This window comes from Leptonotus elevatus, chromosome 10 (assembly GCF_054856555.1).
Source record: "Leptonotus elevatus isolate MCC_2025b chromosome 10, RoL_Lele_1.0, whole genome shotgun sequence".
Classification (NCBI taxonomy): Eukaryota; Metazoa; Chordata; class Actinopteri; order Syngnathiformes; family Syngnathidae; genus Leptonotus; species Leptonotus elevatus.
The window spans coordinates 18,740,437-18,753,709 of NC_141248.1; the positions used below are offsets into that span (position 1 = coordinate 18,740,437).

The 13,273-nt window shown below is 41.6% G+C and overlaps 1 protein-coding gene across 10 annotated transcripts in view; it reads right to left on the minus strand.

Moving 5' to 3' along the window:
• Positions 1-13,073, minus strand: part of r3hdm2 (R3H domain containing 2) — a 38,602-nt gene extending 25,529 nt beyond the window's left edge. For 6 of the 10 annotated variants that reach the window (XM_086087130.1, XM_086087127.1, XM_086087133.1 and 3 more), the window contains exons 1-2: positions 12,749-13,073; positions 12,329-12,406 (exon numbers count right to left, since the gene is read on the minus strand). The gene's annotated coding sequence lies outside the window, so the exon portion shown is untranslated. Of the gene's footprint in view, positions 1-6,453; positions 6,815-12,328; positions 12,407-12,748 lie in introns of those variants that run through there. The other 4 variants (XM_086087134.1, XM_086087131.1, XM_086087129.1 and 1 more) reach the window with 2 other exon arrangements.
• Positions 13,074-13,273: the final 200 nt, after the last annotated feature.

Below are 13,273 nucleotides of genomic sequence, written 5' to 3' on the forward strand. Positions count from 1 at the left end.
TCTATACCGCTTGCTCCAACCGCCCACGACAAGTGTTTGCTCTTTTTCGCTCCTTTTCTTCCTCTTTTAATGTGTCTTCTTAAATTGTCAGCCCTGTTGCTGACGCCATCCTCCTCCACAGTCGGCCCACTCAGTCCTGTGGGACGAGCTATGACTCATTCGCTCCCTCCTTCCCTCCCCGTCCTCGTTACCTACCTATCTCCCTACCTTTCTGCACATCCCCTCAAGTCTCTTTTTCCGCCACTCTCGCTACAGTAGTTAGGATCTATGTTTAGTTCTAGGTTGAGTTGCCTGTCAGGGCGTGCGAAAAGTTGGGCGGTGCGCCAAACGGAGGACTCGAATAGAATTTGAAGTAAGGTTGGTACATTGGGACCTTGACTCAATCACTGTGGCGGACTTGTATTCGTGAACTGAAACCCAAGAGGCAATGTGCATGTATGGTATAAAAAGTATGTGTTGCAGTAAAGTAGTTGTGAGTGAAAACGTTTCAAAAAAGAATATTTTTTCCACATCACAAACAAGTATCTTTGGTGAAACCAACCAATGTCCTACTGTCGATTACTTAAGATTGGAAAAAGCAAACAACTTTTTTCTTGTGAAAGATGAGTCTATCGTTTCTTTTGTTTAGTTATGTGCTTGTATTGCCAGAAAACAATATTCTGTAGGTCTTGGAAGATCATTCAAAATGCTCTTAAATAGCTGTCATAAACTCCGCTGGCAGTGAATGAGTTAATCAAGAAAAAAAATTGTGGCTTAACATATTCCATTGCATGTTCCAAATGTGAAACTGTCTCTGACCTTGTGTATTAGTCAGGTTTCGTGTTTTATGAAGTCAATAAGTTAAAACGTAAACCTTTCCGAATTTATACTTTCAACTAAAAAAGGAGACTTAGTTTCAATATTACATAATGACTTTGTTAGTTTACATATGAGTCATGCCTACAAATTTCGTCTTCTAAAGTCAAACTGTTTCAGACTTTGCGAAACCCCATAAGTAGGGTTTCATATTTTATTCGAGTCATCAAATTCCACAGCCAAGCTCCACCCCCACACAAGTATTTTATCTGTTTAGTATATGAACTTAAAATTTGAGATGCTCCATTTCTATTAGCCACAGCTTTTTTTAATTTATTTTTTATGTTTACATACTGCGGCTGTATGCCGTATTTCAAACATGTATTAGGCAGTAACGACATTTGGCTGTAACGTGATTATGGTGTTTGGTGCATTTTGCGCCCCACAAGTATAATTTGTCTATAAAATAGTTTAAGAGCGCCACTGCCACCTATTGTAGTGGATGCGCAATTACACTTTATTTTAGTATGGCACCAAAATAAATAAATCCGTGGGGCCTATTTGAGAAGGACTGCTTTAGCTTTTTGTCCATTATTGGTGCATTATTGAATATAATAATCTGGCAAAGAAATTCATTGTTTCGCTGCCGCCATTCCATAGTCCCGCTGCCGCTGGTGGCAGACGAACTAGCTGAAGCTAGAGACATGCTGGACGCAGTTGCGTTTTTCCTTGTGTCATCACAAAAGTAAAGAGGTCTCTAGATACCTGAGGCAATAATAAAGAATACACTCGCAATAATTAATGAATGCTGACATGTGACACTATCCGCTACAATTAGGTGCAAAGTGATGGCAAAACAGGTTTTAGGTTTAAGTTCCGTTCCTACGGCGGCTGTGGTTTATCCTGAATTTGTACCCAAGTCAGAAAACACTGTCGTTCATTCATTATGTAAAAAAAACAACACTTCTAGTGCATAAATATGATACAATCGAATGAAAAACTGCAGTTCTTGTGTCATGTCAGATGACGTATTTTTGTGACGTTCATAACCTTGAACCGTCCAATGTCAGTACCATCATAAACAGAGGAACACCTAAAAGCAAACCAGTGGGTGCATTGACTGTTTATACCATTTCATACACTGCACAACTACCTCACGGAAGTACTGATCATCAGTTGTAAAAAAAAAAAAACATCACGTTCATAAAACACAGTTCTACTTCATACAGTTGACCCTTTAGTTAATTTCCAAGCATCACAACTTCTATTTCAGTCTTTCTGGGCAGCCAGTAGGAGGTGAGAAAGACGGAGGAGCGGCGGCTCACCAGTGAGACAGGAAGAGAGAGAGAAAAACTTCTCAATGATGAAACAATCCGTGCTGTTAAGTGATTGGACCAACCCTCCGCCAATCGGAGGACCAGATCCATGGCAACAAGCTCTGTCGCCAAGAGAAATTCAGCCATATCCCTCAACACCCCCATATTTTTCACTCCCTTCTTCACCCGTACGACCCTCTCACGTACAAACTCACCTTTCTCCTTTCCCTAATTCCACGGCCATGATCAAAGGCTATTGAGTTTAACACAGATTTACACCGTCGGGGGGGCTAAACAACACAGACAAAAACAAACCCACACGTGCCATACAAACAGGGCTTGAAGATCCCCTGGACTTAATGAGGCTTACAGAGTGATCAGAATGTGATTCATTCACAAAGAGTCATTAAAATGTGCAGCTTCTTCACACGCAGACAGTCGTGTACCACTCAGAACAGTACAATTAAAGCTGCATTCACACAATAAGTCACATTTTGATCCTTCTCTGACATTACAGGATATGGTTACCAAGGTAATTCTCACATCCCTCCACATTTTCTGACCTATCGGCTTATGATTATTGTGTGCGGAAAAAAAAAAAAGCTGCATATTTACAGTGTTTCAAAAATGTACTCACTACTTCAGCACTTATCTTTGCATATTAAAATTGACACTTTTGGACAAAATTATTATTCACACTTGGAACTGCCGTGAACCGCCTGCTCCTCAACACAACACCGATCAATATCGGCTCAGTCAATTCCCTCCATTGGCGCGCACAACACTGTAGTGTAGTCTCGAGTGTGATGGATGAACTCCTAGGGTCAACTGGGAAGAAAATAGAATAGCACGGCCATCTTTAACATTAAGAAATGCTTGGTTATAGAAAACCAGTGTGTATACTGCTGGATTTTTGCATGCATTTGCTCAACTTTAGGGCAAATGCCTTGAGCTAGGGCTCGCATTTTGTGCATGAGGAAATTCAGGGATGCAATGAATGCAAACTGAAATGAAATGCAAGGATATTTTGTTTTAAATTAAAGGTATTTTTAAATGGTAAAACAAATTATACCAGTCATTAATTTAGATTAACATCTGTGCTCCAATTAAGTCACGTCCGCAAACCATTTGTAAAACATTTTTTTGGGTTCATTTAATAAAATAAAATGGTAACAAAAAAAGTATCAAATTTGTGAAATGGGTAGGATTAACTGGTAACACAATTGAAGGACTCCATCTCCATTCATTGTGCAGATGCGATACCATCCACATTATCAATTAATAATGGTCATTAAATACTGTATACTCATTATGGCTGAAGCTATCAAATATTTTTTTTAATTGAATATTTAACTGATAATTGATTTTTTAAAAATAACTTTAGCATTATTAAACAATACTGTGCAATGTCAGATGCATTGGAATATTTCTGTCCATTTAGAGTTGCCATTTTTACATTTTACTGTAATATCTGTGACTTTGAATGATTATGGCATTAAAAAGTGGGGGCCTGGCTTGGTGACGTGGGTGTTAGCGAATGAAATTTTAAATTTGGGTGGCTGTATACAGCTAAAACCAGTGGCTTGAAGAACATTTACAAATGCCTCCATTTGACAACAGCTGGCAGCCTGGCCCGCCATGCAAACATTGATGGGGACTTGAGAACTGCCAGCTAGCAGGCTTTACCCAGGAATCAGGCAACTGGCCAGTCACCAAGTCAGGCACTGTTTGTTGCACGAGTGTAAAGTGCTAAAGTCACTCTTACAATGCGACAAGTTGCGCCCCAAAAATAGCCAGTGGGGAGACTGCAAAAATAACCGGGACATAAATCTATCCATGATGCAGGATTCAGACAACAAGACAAAGAACACCAGATGGTGTGTGGTTGCAGGGTTACCTGCAGGATTGCTTGTGGAAACCAACCACTCCCAAAAAAGTCTGTCTGCCTTGGTATAGTCCCTACTTTTAGCTTTTCTTGCGTTTACATTTACTCTCAGAACTGTTAAATCCTGGATGCAAGCAGTGGATACATTTCTATATGCAGTATAACTACTTCTGAAGTTTTTGAAGTCTAGTCTAACTTTGTGATATTACAAATTCACATGAAACTGCAACTATTTGCTCAAATTTGGTGGCATGCACAAAGTCTAAGATTTAAGATTATCTAGTTTGAACTGCTTCAAATGTGATGATTGTCACAGTCAACTGTATTTCTGCATCGTTCGACTCATTGAGAGTTGCCAATCAAGCTTTACCTCGCACGACTAACTATGCCCGATGAGCAAAAGTGCGCAGGCCCATTTGAAACCGGGCTTACCTCACCCAGCCTATTCTGAGCTACACTGACTGAATGACCCTGGTGTGTGTGTTTCTTCCAGGCTTCAGGTTAGATGGTGTAAACCTTCTGACTTAAAGGCAATTACAGCAGTGAGTTACTCCAGGGGTTGCCATTGATTTTTTTGGCCCCCCCACCGTCCCTTTGCCTCTTGAACATCCTCTCTTTTGTGCTCTGTCTTTTTCCCACGCACTGGCAATTAGTATGCAGGCTGCGGGAGGGCCAACTACCTGGGAAGCAGCAAAGCAAAGTGACAAAAATCTAAAATATGGCTGAAGTTTTCAAGGAAAATCTGCCTTGTTAGACAAATTACTGGACATCATAATGTCATCATATGTTATGACAAGCCACCTCACTCGATTTAAGCAAACATCAAAGTTGGTGCTTCCTACACTTTTTCCTGAAAGGACAGTGCTGAGAGAAGAAGAACCACTGGAGGTTACTGTATGCCTGTTAGGTCAACCTGTAAGGACCAATATGTTAAGAACAAAGAGCCTTATTTTGCTCAACTGATGACTTTTGAACATTTGAGTCTCATCAGTGTGTTACTGTCTGACAAGAAAAAGTGACCCTGTTGTAGGCCATTTAAGTTAGCTTCTAGAAAAAGGCACGAGCTAACTAGGCACAGGTTGGCTAGCTGCCAGACGCTTGTCACTGGTGACCAAAAGGCAGAGAGTGTGTGTTATGTTTCAACATTTTACGTTACATTAGAAGCCAATTTCATTTGATTAGTGATGGAATGTTTATTAGCCAATTCCTATTCATCATTAAAGTTAAGCGTATTAAAGGGGATTTTATTGTTGCTCATTTACAACTCCTGATGTCTGCTTTGTGTGACAATATTAGCTAAAACATTGCAGTTAGTAAAACCAGTTATTCCAAATCGAAAATTCTGTCAAGCCATGGCATGAAACAGCTTGTGTTTAACTTTGGAGGTTCCACTATATTATGCTGCAAGATAAATGTGGTTTACATGCCCAAGCTACATATGGATTCGCAGGGCTAACTGCTTTTTTGATGTGGCAAAATTTCATTTAAAAATGACGCTTGTTATTGCCACCATCTGGCAAATCTGGTGTTTTTGATACATGAGATGAGTGTTGCAGCTCTCTCTCTCTTTCTTAGCTCCAATCAAAGAGCTGTAATGATCTTCCAGATTTCACCTAAATATTCAAAAGTAGATATGGGCTAAGTAACTGAACAATCCCTAACAAAAGATAATAGAGTAAAACTGAGTCTAATTTTGCAAGGCTGTAACCATCAGCAGAGAGAAGGTCTTGGAAGCCAGGTCTTCTCAACCTGAAACACTCAATGAGGACGCTTTGCTATTTATAGCCACACATTTTTTATTCAAGAGGGCTCTTATGTTGTGCTTTTCTCGCCTCTTGCTCACCTCCTTTTCCTGCTCCCCACACATTTGGTCTCGACAGACCGTGAAAATACGGACATGCAGATGCATATTGTCATGGGGAGATCAAATGAGATTTGAGCGCGTGTGTCGCACACCTAAACTGTCCTGATCACTAGCCTTTGCTGCACCTCCCAGCTAAGATGATCATTGTGGATAAGCGTCAAGGTCTCTTAACGCAGGACTTCCCACATGCAGCCTTATGTAAGCGACTAGGCTGCTCCTCTTCGCTACACCCCTCCCCTCGCTCCTTGGCGTGACGGCGTTGCAGCGATGCCTACTTGCGCTGTGACCACCTCCGCCCACCGCCCTCCACCCACACGAGGACGTGGTGGAAGGGAATTCCTCATTACCTCCGCCTTTAGGTGGCCACAAATTAGTGGGGGTCATCAAGACGTCGGGTCCATATTTGATGCATAGCGTGCGCTAACAATCCAATTACTGCTAATTCAAACGGTGCCATACTGATTGAAAAAAGTTCTAAACTAACAGCAGAACTTTACAAAAGAACAAATCACTGCACGGCATGCAAGATATACAAACAGCGACTATCACTGATCATTTCAATAATAGATAACCCAGAGATAAAACATGCTTACTGTATGAAGAAGTCATCACAGAGGATCTCCAGCCAAGTCGGATCAGGTCAGATTGTTGTCTTTAGTTTTCTTTTGAAATCACAGAAAGAGCACCACAGCAGAAGAAGCAGCAGCTCTGGACCAGAATGAACTCTCGCTGCTGAACGGCAAAGCGTAATGAATTCCACTTTTTTTCTGGTGAGTTTCAAGCAAGTTCTGCTCATTCTACTTTCTCCATACTACAACTTGTCTCGTTCTAATGTTGCGAGTCGTCAATTCTTTTTTTCTCAATGAAACTCACACATGCACCAGGACATAAAAATCCTTGCTGGCGCTTTCCCGCTCTCATGCCATCCTGTGCACTGTTCGCAACGCTGCCGTCTCTTGCAAACCCTCCTCCTCCCTTTCGCATGGTTTCCAGCGCTCTCTCTCACTTTCCTCCCTCCCTCGCACATCTTGTTTGCTCTCTGCTCTCTCTGCTACAATATAATTGCAGTGACAGCCAAGCGGAGGGCTTGCGAGCACCCCAGCTGTTTTAAAAGGCTACATGAATCAGTCACCAAGTTTGCTTAGCTGTTAACCACTTTATTATTATTTTTTAAACAAGCATTAAAGTTTAACTAGTCACGACTGATCAATCTCCTTTCGCACTACGTGTAAAAAGACCTTCTCTGAGATAGTAACAGATACCTCCTCCAATTCCAGGAGAGGGATGTGAAGTTTAAAATCAGACTGACTTCTGCACAGTAGTCATCATGCATCTAATAATCTGACGACAGGATCCCGTGCTGCGTCGTGAAAATGCACAGCGGCGGAATTCTTTTGCTTCACTGGGTTTGGTATAAAAGGCAGAGGTGGCTGAATTTTGGGATCACAGTGTAAAGAAGCTGGTGATTGATGGGAACTTCTCATGCGGGGTATTCAGTGCTGACAGCCGATGGCAATACGCAGCACTGCTGTAATGGTTAAAAAAGTACAATGGATATAAAAAGGGAAGATGGCAGCCCAAAAATAATGAAAGGAAAAAAACTCATTAGCTGGGAAAGCCTTAATCCCTCAAGACGACATATTTGCATGTTCTCCCTGCAGCTTCAGTGGCTACGAGAGGAGGAAGTCAAAAGTTCAGCATCAAAGCAACTATCTGCAGAGAGCTCAGGATAAGGTAGACGTCGAGGGATGTCTGCTTTGTGCCTCGCTTGGATAGCGTGGAACCAGAATTCATTTGGGGATCCAAGTACGTCAAGCACCAGCTTTGATTTACCATCGAGATGATCAGCAGTTAACAAAATGATGAAAGCAGCCGTTAACCTTTAAACATAAAACAGTCGTCCAATCAATGCGACATAAAAACAATACACTCCCATATTCAAACCTGATATCCCCTGATGTCTTCATCAATTTACACATTTGGTCAATCGTGTGGAATTGACTTGTTGATGAATTGTGTCCCGAAGAACAGCAACATGATGTCCTCAAGACCTCTGCTATGGCAACACATCGTGGCAGCATTATTCTGCCATATACAACATTCGAACAGGAGCCCAAAATAACATATGAATGAATCGACACTTTTCAAGGAAATTCAGTAAAACGCCCGCCACCATCTTCTCTTCTCAAGTGTTAGCACAACGTGACAGGTTAGCAGCTAATGGGTTTGCCAATGATTAATTTCACCTACAGAGTGGTTGTGTCTCCTGCACGGTTTTGAAAGATTTTCCAACAGACATGCCCTTCCAACGACAGCCATTTATCTTAAACAAGGAATGAGATTATGTTAGGACAATAAAGTATACAATTTCCAAGGGCAGAGTGTCGTCTTAAATACGACAAAAAGCCTAAATTCAAGAACAGATTTGAAGGAATCTTGGGCATGTTTGCCACATCTTTGACTAAACTACAAGCAAGGGTCGCATATTTGACAGCTGTCCTCATCAAATAGAATGAGAAAATCTCAGGTCGGCCATATGACCACGGATGAAGTGGACAGCGCTAATCCTGTCTAATGCTTCGCTCGAATGAGCAAGGCCACGTCTTTTGCATACGAGCTTTTAAAGAAAGGAGGATGGATAAATAGGAGAGGCACTAAACAAGGATCAGTGGCCAAAGATATCGCAGATAAAAGGTTCAGCGCTATGAACACCATCACCAGACAGGCAGCAGTGATCTCTACATGAAAAACTATGAAAAATCATTATTAACATACTGTATGGCAAACTACCTAATATGGATCTAATTTTGATGTGCATCTCTGAGCAAGCTTTCTGACACTGGACAACAAATTTCACTGCAGAAAGCCTTAAAATTTCTTAACACGCAGACACAGCACGAGTTCAAGACACCCTGTGACAGTAGGTAAAGTGTTCTTTTCATTGTGCGCATGGCAAAGGTAAAACTGTTGGTACCCTTTTTTCCAACAACGAAAACCCCACAATCGTTATTGAAATGATTTGAAACTGATGAGACTGGAATTTTCTGAAATGCAAAAAATATTGTTGGCAAATCAATATGTTCTTGTGATGATTTTGTCCACCTGTGTATGTGTACAAAAAACACACGCTGAGTTGATGACGTGCTTAGCATTTTCATTCATGGCTTAGAAGTGTTTTTCATACAAATATTTACTGCAATTGGGACTTTGCTACCGCATTAGCATGAGTTAGGGCATTTGAATTGTGTCACTGACTTAGGAACGCAACCGAGGACCCCTTGTAAATTCAATTCACATGACTTCCCGTGAAATATGAACAAATCAGTGGTCGACCAGCATCCAAGTTCAACGCACCGTCTTCAACTTTAGAGGATCCACTGTGTCATGCATATGCATCGTAACCCTCCGAGCTTTGCAGCAACGCCTGTGAAGTCGGCCAAGCAAAGATTTAAAGCCTGTCACCTCCCCTCCAACATGATCAATAATTGACTTCAAAGTTAACTACAGAGGATACGAGTGGAAACGTCGGTTTTGGAGGGTGTGGGGGTGAAAACAAACAGAGTTGAAAGATGAGAAGGAAGGAGTAAAGATGGAGACAGTACGAGAGGAGAGGGGCGAGGGATGGGAGCAGCAGCAGCAGCAACACCACGCATGGTGCTCTGGCAGAGATCTATAAATAGCCCTTCAAATCTCACTAGAAAAAGCCACTCTTCTTCTTCCACTGCTGCTGCAAACAAGACATTCAAAGACACAAGCAGATATGGATAGCGCGTCGACGAATAAACCCGCGGATTGCAACCTGGTGGACTAGAGCTGCATATTTCAATGACATCACATCTATAAAACGCCAATTTTTAAAAAGGCTTTGATGTCAGCCGTCTTGGTTTGTATAAATAATTGATAGTGGGAGGGGAATACAGCCGAGCTAAGCACACATAACATATTGTGGAGTAATGGCTACAAAATCCAGAAATACATAACTATCAGACACGGTTATGGTTCATGAGGTGATTCCAACGTTTTGCTTTAGAGTCGCACAATTGGGAAATGCACCATGGCAGCGTAAACGGGGGGAAAAAATGCAATGAATCGGATATAGTAGTAGTATTTTATACTGGGGTTATATGCCAGAACCTGATAAAAATCTGAGAAGTAAGTAGTGGCCTTGTATTTATTATATTATTTTAAAGCTTTATGACCCTCCTCATACTGTTATGAACCTTTCCCATAGACTTATAGGGGACACTGAATACTTTTAGAATTGATTATTCTACCAATCATCCCATTGATAAATCAATTAATCACATAAACTCTCGTTCGTTGACGCCGCCCAACTTTCAGCAAGTGCGCAACGACGCAAAAGCCTTGAATAAATACACAGACTGAGCCCTGACTGAAGCACATTTACGTCCGTTGATCGGGGTGAGTACTGACGGTCCCCTCTCATTCTATTCATTTGTGCGAGGCTTCGCGTCATAAAGCATTCGCCAAAAAATGCAATGCGCACTCGGCGAAAGGTAGGCGTCGTCAACGACGGGAGGAGACGGGATATGGAAGTGCCCAACTCTGATAATCCCAACACAAAACACGCATGTGAGGTGCAGGTTTTATTTTTAACCACTTGGAATCGCCATCCACACAATCTACACTGTCGTATTTGTGACGTTGTGTATTGCTTTACAAAGAGGAGCCTGGCCTGTTGAGTGACTTGGAAAATCAGCGAATGAGAATGTATTGTTGGAGGCTGTCCGTTCATGGGCTAACTTTTAGCCAGTCTGCCCGTTGAATGCCTCAGTTTTGGCCGCGCAGCAATGAATGAATGTATTTATTTTTGTCACTATTTGTTGAAAAAAAAGTGATTAAAAGTCCACCGGTGGCTGTTTCTATGCTTGACCACATGTGGAGGGATTACAATAAGGTGGTAAAATAAATTATATTAAATTAGCTAACATTTGACTTGTTTAATTGAACTAGCAGATGTTCAGATCACAGCTCCAGGAGTCTATGCTGTGATTCCACATTGATTGACATGACATTGTGCGCCTCTTCTTCTATTTCCAGGTGAGGTATCAAAATTGTGAGGTCGCCGTCAAATATTTTTTCATTTTCAAATGAAAGGGATCAAATTAAATTTGACACAGCGGGACAGACAGAAATCCACCACAAGTAGGCTAATCAAGGCAGATTCATTTTAAGTGTGACCCACCCTATTCACAGGGATTAGGGACCAGGCTCGACGAAAATAATGGACGCCTCAGGCCCTTTTTATAAAAAATAATAATAATTGCCTCTATTAATGTGAAAACCTAAATATAATCCAACCTATCATCCCAAAACACTTTAATATCCTTTCAAACTCGTCTTACACCATTATGCCTAAAAATTGGATTTCTGCAATATGGAGCTATTTGCTCAGCAAAAAGTCATTTGAGACTGTTTGCATCACTGACAGAAAATTGGGTCCAAAAGTACAGTAAAACAGTATGACTTCATTATTTCTCAAGATATCTCCTTGCCCATTTCAACAAGTGGCTTCCATCTTTGATGAATTTTCACACACAAAAACAAAATTAAATGAGCACCTCAGACACCATTAAAATCCTCCATCACAAACAAGATGACAAAAAACAATTGATTACTGAGATACAAGACTTATTATGTTGCCCACAATGCTATTCTCACAAATAACATTTAATTTGTGTTATTTAAGTAGAGTTTTTAGCACAAGTGACACCGTTTGAAAGATCACAGTACTGTAATTGTGATGCATAAACCTGGAGAACCCCTTGGAATTTCAGGTTTTGGATCATTTATAAGTGATACTTGTCCGCTAATTGGAGAAGGGCTTAGAAGGGGTAGAAGATTAAACAAAAAGGTTGAGGAGATATTTTTGAGGAATGATCAAGTAGTACTGTTTTATACTAAATTGTAGGTGTTTTTGACCAGATTTTAAACAGGTGATATCATTACCCAAAAAGGCCATTTGTTCCAAAACAAAAAAACTCAATTACTCCAGAAGCTATCATCCGATATTCAAAATTGTTTTGAAGACTGACGTTGCTATTCTAGCCAGATTCAACACTTTGACAAGTCATTTTTGGAGAAATTGTGTCATATTTCTACTTCCATGAAGAGCACAAACTTACACTAATGGGCGCTAATGAGTTCGTAGTGATTGGGCATTTCATTGTACTGTATTCAGATTTTACAGCCGGTTTGGATGCCAATAACTCCTATGTACTATCAAGTTCTCTGTGGTAACTGCTTGGGCACATGTTACATGTGTTGTCAAAGGACAGCAGGCGTTTCAGCTCTTCCAAGCAGGAACAACAGCACCAACACCATCTCCTCGTTTCATCCTCATTCAATACATTTCAATGGACATTTTTGTAAGCATAATTGTAAACATAAAAGACTGCTTTTTACATTTAGTGCCTGAACTTAAGTCATCAGAATGGTTCGGCTTACCTGTTTTCGCTGGGTCGAACGCAGGAAGGTCCGCGTTGAGGAATCCCCCACCTCTCTCCTTCTCTTTCAAGTTTGAGTCTGTAGGAGAGCAGGTAGTTGTTGTCAGAACCAGGACCGGTTGAGATATTAGCCACACAAGACCAGAAGCTAACAATAGCTAGCACACACGGCATAAGATCCTCGCCTCCTCCTCCCCCGGCGCATATAATTAGCCACACGCACGCACACACAGAGCACCTAGCTAACGTTAGCCTGCTAACTAGCCTTTTCTCTAAACCGGGCTAACAGACCCCGTCACTAATTATGCATATTAGCAAGTCAAGCCATAACACGCGTTTTCGACAAACCACTTGCCAGGGCCCCGGATATGGGAAGGCGCTAGCTGGTTGTTATTAGCCTCGCTGCCCGTATGTGACTTACCAGGGGCTAATGCTAGCCACTCGGTAGGTGGTGGTGGTGGTGGTGGTGGTGGTGGTGGTGGTGGTGTTGGAGGAGGTGGTTCACTGCGACCCCCGGACTGTCAAAATAGCACCGCGTGAGCCGACACGAGAGGCTCGCTGTAGTGACTCAACAGCGAGTCATTTTGAGACGCCGACAGCAACAGGCCGAATCGACAAAGAGTCCAAATGAATAGAAAGTAAAGAAAAAAAGAAAAGAAACCCGATTATCCCCCCCGCCGTCTCAGCTCCGGCTTCTGAGTGTGTGTGTGTGTGTGTGTGTGTGTGTGTGTGTGTGTGTACACTGTGTGTCGGCGTCACTTTTTCGCCCACCCCCCCTCACCTCACCGACAGTTTCCGCCAGTCAAAGTACTCCGGTGCGTTAGGGGGCGCGCATACATTAAAACTGGACGTCCAATACTTTACGGCAGGTGTACAACAAATAATATACAAAATAAAATGTACACACCTACAAACACAATTAAATTAATGTTTTATTTTTGTGTTT